Below are 6,992 nucleotides of genomic sequence, written 5' to 3'. Positions count from 1 at the left end.
ACCAAACTGTAGATTTTGCCACTCCTAATATTGTAGCAATCTCTAGGATGTTTTTTTTTTCTGTTTTCGCAGCTTAAGGATGGCTTGTTTCACCTGCATGGAGAGCTCCTTTGACCGCATGTTTTCTTCACAGTAAAATCTTCCAAATGCAAGCACCACACCTCAAATCAACTCTAGGCCTTTTATCTGCTTAATTGAGAATGACAAAACGAAGGAATTGCCCGCACCTGCCCATGAATTAGCCTTTGAGTCAATTGTCCAATTACTTTTGGTCCCTTTCAGGGTCGCACATGTTAAGGAGCTGAAACTCCTAAACCCTTCATCCAGTTTTAATGTGGATACCCTCAAATGAAAGGTGAAAGTCTGGACTTTATGTCCATGTCCATTATATAACTATAACTTGAATATGTTTCAGTAAACAGGTAAAAAAAGAAAATTTGTGTCCGTGTCCAAATATATATGGACCTAACTGTATATACCAGGCAGGAGTCTCAATGTGGCATCCAAAGCTATAAATTTGACTCTAGAATTTTTTTTTTTTTGGGGGGGGGGTTGGTAAGTTGTCTTCTAGCCTCACCCAAGGCAAATAACCTAAGAATAATAAACTTTTTGCCCTATTTTCATGAGTGCACAAAATTTCTTGAGGTTTTGAATCTTTCCAAAGTGTTAAATTATAGAAAAAGAATAATAATTTTAAAAATGCTAAAAAGAATATGTCCCAATCCCTTCACAATTTAAAATCGGCAACATCTTGACATGGCTTATCAAATATGGCATGAATCCAACAAGCCACCTAGGAAGAGTTCATCAGAATGTAACACGTGTTTTGGAAATGGAGCCATTACTGTCCAGTTCCAAATGGTGGTGCTATACCAGAGGGTCAAATTGGGCATATGGATATCATTGGAGCCATACCTTATAACCTATCAATTTTTAGCCATATCAGGCAATGCACGGTGAATTTGACATGATTCCTGCTTGTGTGGCATAACAAATTTATTGGCTTGTCATTTCTGTATCTTGCAACATGTCACAAATCCCTTCAGAATTTAACATCAGCAACATCTTGACATGATGTATACCAAATATGGTATGAATCCACTAAACCGCCTAGGAAGAGTACATTAAAATGTAATGAAAGTTTTGGTAATAGTCATTCCTGTCCATGTCCAAATGGTGGCACCATACCAGAGGGTGTCTTTTGGCATGTGGATATCTTCAGAACCATGATATGCTATCTGTGAAGTTTGAGCCGTATCAGGCAATGCATGGTGAATTTATGACTCACTTCCTGTTTGCGTGGCATAAGGTATAAATTTATTGGTTCTCCATTTCAACATTTTGTGGCATATTGCAAATCCCTTTTGCAATTTAACATCAGCAACATGTTGACATGACATCAACCAAACATGGAATGGATCCAACAAACCACCTAGGAAGAGTTTATTAAAACATAACACGTGTCAAAATGCACAAAACCAAAATATCTCACTTCCTGTTGAGTATGGCTGATGCAATGTATAGGTCATTTTTGTTCATCTTGGGGTACTCCACAAAACTACCAAATTTGACATGGATAGGTGAAACTATATACCAGGCAGGAGTCTCAGTGTGGTAATCCAAAGCTATAAATTTGACTCCAGAATGTTTTGGGGAGGGGGTGGGGTGTTAAGGTGTCTTCTAGCCTCACCCAAGGCAAATAACCTAAGAATAATAAACTTTTTGCCCTATTTTCATGAGTGCACAAAATTTCTTGAGTTTTTGAATCTTTCCAAGGTGTCAAATCTGCAATTATAGAAAAAGAATAATAAGAAAAAAAAGCCAAAAAGAAAACAGCCCAATCCCTTTACAATTTAAAATCGGCAACATCTTGACATGACTTATCAAATATGGTATGAATCCACCAAACTGCCTAGGAAGAGTACATTAAAATGTAATGGAAGTTTTGGTTATGGAGTCATTCCTGTCCATGTCCAAATGGTGGCGTTATACCAGAGGGTGTCTTTTGGCATGTGGATATCTTCAGAACCATGATATGCTATCTGTGAAGTTTGAGCCATATAAGGCAATGCATGGTGAATTTATGACTCACTTCCTGTTTGCGTGGCATAAGGTATACATTTATTGGTTCTGCATTTCAACATCTTGCAGCATATCGCAAATCCCTTTTGTAATTTAACATCAGCAACATGTTGACATGACATCAACCAAACATGGCATGGATCCAACAAACCACCTAGAAGGAGTTCATTAAAATATAACACGTGTCAAAATGCACAAAACCAAAATATCTCACTTCCTGTGAGATATGAATGAATGAATGAATGAATGAATGAATGACACTATGGCTGATGCAATGTATAGGTCATTTTTGTTCATCTTGAAGTACTCCACAAAACTACCAAATTCGACATGGATAGGTGAAACTATATACCAGGCAGGAGTCTCCATGTGATGTGGGGGCACTATGGACCCCCATGGACCCCCAGGGCCAAGCATCTATCCCTGAGTAGAGGTGGCCAGTACTGGGGTGTGTGTGTGTACACCAAATTTCATGAGTCAGAGTTTTTTGGCAATGGAGTCATTACTGTCCAGTTCCATATAGTGGCGCTGTATCAGAGGGTAAAATTAGGAATATGGATGTCATCAAAACCATTATGGCTTATGTGTGAGGTTTTAGCTATATCAGGCCATGCATGGTGAATTTATGACACTTCTAGTTTACGTGGCGTAACGTATACATTTATTGGTTTGCCATTTCAACATCATGCAAGATATCGCAAATCCCTTAGCAATTTAACATCTGCAACATCTTGACATCACAGATACCAAATATGGCATGAATTCAACAAACCACTTAGGAAGAGTACGTCAAAATGTAACACGTGTTTTGGCAATGGAGTCATTACTGTCCATGTCCAAAGGGTGTTGCTATAACAGAGGGTGTCTTTGGGCATGTGGATATCTTCTGAACCCTGATATCCTATAACCTGTGAAGTTTGAGCTATATCAGGCAATGCATGGTGAATTTATGACTCACTTCCTGTTTGCGTGCCGTAACGTATACATTTTTTGGTTCGCCATTTCAACCTCTTGTGACATATTGCAAATCCCTTTGCAATTTAACATCAGCAACATCTTGACATGACGTATACCAAATATGACATGGATCCAACAAACCGTCCAGGAAAAGTTCATTAAAATGCACAAAACCAAAAATACTGTATCTCACTTCCTGTTGAGTATGGCTGCAATGTATATGCAGTTTTGTTCATCTAGGGGCACTCCACACACCTTCCAAATTTGACATGGATGGGTAAAACTGTATACCGGGCAGGAGTCTCAATGTGGCATCCAAAGCTATAAATTTGAATAACATTTTAGGGGGCGCTATGGCATCTTCTAGCCTCACCCAAGGCAAATAACCTCAGAATAATGAACTTTTGCCCTATTTTCACAAGTGCACAAAATTTTTTGTTTTCAAATATTTCCAAGGTGTCAAATCTGTAATTATAGAAAAAGAATAATAAGAAAACATGCCGAAAACAATACAGCTCAAAACTAAAAATATCTCACTTCTTGTTGAGTAGGGCTGATGCAATGTATTGGCAATTTTATTTGGTAAGGGGCACTCCACACACCTACCAAATTTGACACGGATAGGTGAAACTATATACCAGGCAGGAGTCTCCATGACATATGGGGGTGCTATGGAGTCCCCCGGACACACCTGGGGTCAAGCCCCTGTGGCTGAGTTTCGGTGCGCATGATTGATGTGTGTCTCAAATTTCATGAGTTTTTGAATATGTACAAGGTGTCAAATCTGTATTTTTTAACTAGGTGGTGCTATGGAGTTAATGAAGCCCACCTAGACTAATTTACCATATCACCTCAGAGTATCATAGGACAAATGTATATGTAAAAATCATGAGTTTTTAGCCAGCGTAAGCCCCTCAAAACAGCATGGGAAAATTTCAGAATCCCACATTCCATTCAGAATGGCTGACTTCCTGTTCGGCGGAGTCAAATAAAACCAAGTGAACTTTGTCCTGTATCACAAGAATATTGAACACACCAAATCTTGTGCCGATCCGAACAACTTCATCTCAACCATAGCCTGTTCTCGGGGGCACTATAAACAATACAATAGGGCCTTGTACCTCTGGTTCAGTGGCTTCTGGTGGACACCAGAGGCCTTGCACCTATGATGCTCAGGCCCTAATAATAATAATAAGAAGAAAAACATGCCGAAAACAATAGGGCTTTGCACCTACAATGCAGGCTTATAGCTTGCACCTTGGTGCTTGGACCCTGATAATAATAAAAAATCTGAGTGAAAGCAAAAGGGCTTTGCACCTCTGGTGGACACCAGGGGCCTTGCACCACTGGTGCGCTGGTCCTAACATCTCATCTCATCTCATTATCTCTAGCCGCTTTATCCTTCTACAGGGTCGCAGGCAAGCTGGAGCCTATCCCAGCTGACTATGGGCGAAAGGCGGGGTACACCCTGGACAAGTCGCCAGGTCATCACAAGGCTGACACATAGACACAGACAACCATTCACACTCACATTCACACCTACGGTCAATTTAGAGTCACCAGTTAACCTAACCTGCATGTCTTTGGACTGTGGGGGAAACCGGAGCGCCCGGAGGAAACCCACGCGGACACGGGGAGAACATGCAAACTCCGCACAGAAAGGCCCTCGCCGGCCCCGGGGCTCGAACCCAGGACCTTCTTGCTGTGAGGCGACAGCGCTAACCACTACACCACCGTGCCGCCTGGTCCTAACATAATAATGAATACAATAGGGCCTTGCACCTCCAGTGCAGCGGCCTCTGGTGGACACCAGGGGCCTTGCACGTCCAGTGCTCGGGCCCTAATGAGTGTGTGTCAGTTTAATGGAGTGGGATTTGCATGTTTGCCCTCAAATACCCTTACATTTAAACTCTCTTTCTCTCATATATGCAAATGTGTGCACATACATACACACACTACTGACCTGCTATCTCATAAATTATTTGCCTAAATATAGAAAAGTGTACCTTTAATTTAATTCTTAAGAAAAGATAGTTTTTATGGTTTCTAAAATACACCTTAATTTACCTGCATCTTTGGATGAGGTATATATGTAGATTCAATATTGCTGTATTTTAGATAGAATATATTTTAATTTTATGACTACTTGGGGGTAGCAATCTGGTGTAGTAATTGGCACTGTCGCCTCACAGCAAGCAGATTCTGATTTCAAACCTAGCAGGCACCTGAGGCTTTCTCTGTGGGTTTCCTTCAGGTGATCCAGTTTCATCCCATAATCCAAAAACAGGCGGATTGAACCAACTGGCTAGTGTAAATGTGAGAGTAAATGGCTGTCTGTCCCTTTGTGTTAGCCCAACGACAGACTGGAGACCTGTCCTGGGTGTACCCTACCTCTTGCCCAATGTTACATTACAAGCATTTGGCAGACGCTCTTATTCAGAGCAACATACAAGAAGTAGTTGGGGGGTTATGTGCCTTGCTTAGGGGAACTTCAGCCATTACTGGGTGCTGTACTGGGAATCAAACTGATGACCTTTGTGTTCCATACCTGCTTCTCTAACCTTTAGGCCTAATGGTTAGCTCTAGCTCACCCACCCCCCACAATGGATGAGTGGCATAGAGAATCTATCTATCTATCTATCTATCTATCTATCTATCTATCTATCTATCTATCTATCTATCTATCTATTCTGTGTATATGTTTTACTCGTTTCACTTCTCATTTGTTGTAAATGAGACCATCACACCCATCCTCATATATTTACACACACTGGGCATCATTTATCCAGCTGGCTCTGAATAGATTTGTTTGTCAGTCATTTTCAGGAGCATTTCCTCAAGAAATGTGGTATTCATGTCAATAAAGTTAGATCAGAAAAACATTTGTATGCTACAGGACCTCCTTAGTTGTGAAAATTTTTTTACATATTTTAGACACACACCAATGTGAACCTCAATTGATAAACTCCAATACACATTTGCCAAGAGTTGCTACAACTTTATGCATGAATTGTGCTCCAGTTTAAATAATTTATTTATTTTAATTACACACTAACTTAACATTTTAAAACACAGTTATGTCATATCAATAAATCAATTACAAAAAAAAAAAAAATCCACCAAAAGAGGGTCAGGATGTAATTCCAGTGGCATAGCCGCCCACAATCCCACCAAAAGGTGCACACAGGTATGTCCCACACCACCAGGCAACATCACTCGGAACACCACGCCATGGATCCACAAAGCGAGCACAGAAGCACCACCACACAGAGCGCTGGACAACCACATGTTAAACAGCAACGAGTTCATGGCAGTCCATAGCGAGCAGCACAGGCATCACTCTTGGCGGACCAAGGCCTGAAGGAAACTGATGCCTAAAACTGGGTCTGGAGCTACGCCACAACCAGCGGACAAAACATCCTAAAAAATGAAAAACAAAGGAGGGAAAAAAGAAAAATAAAAAGCTCCAGTGAGAAGCAGCAGCCAAAACTTGCACTGTGTACTCTCAAATGGAAATGGAAAGAATTAAGGTTTTAGAATTAAGATTAGCCATACCAACAAGGATCAAAGAAAGTCCTGTGCGTGTCTGTGGGCTTTCTTTCTGAAACTCGTCTCGTCTCGTCTCGTCTTCTTCCGCTTATCCGGGACCGGGTCGCGGAGGCAGCAGTCTAAGCATGGAAGCCCAAACTTCCCTTTCCCCAGACACCTCGGCCAGCTCCTCGGGATGAACACCGAGGCGTTCCCAGGCCAGCCGAGAGACATAGTCCCTCCAGTGTGTCCTGGGTCTTCCCCGGGGCCTCCTCCCGGGGGGACATACCTGGAACACCTCCCCAGGGAGGCGTCCAGGACGCATCCGAAAAAGATGCCCGAGCCACCTCAGCTGGTTCCTCTCGATGTGGAGGAGCAGCGGCTCTACTCCGAGCTCCTCCCGAGTGACTGTGCTTCTCACCCTA

Source organism: Neoarius graeffei, chromosome 24 (assembly GCF_027579695.1).
Source record: "Neoarius graeffei isolate fNeoGra1 chromosome 24, fNeoGra1.pri, whole genome shotgun sequence".
NCBI lineage: Eukaryota > Metazoa > Chordata > Actinopteri > Siluriformes > Ariidae > Neoarius > Neoarius graeffei.
This window is presented reverse-complemented; position numbering follows the sequence as displayed.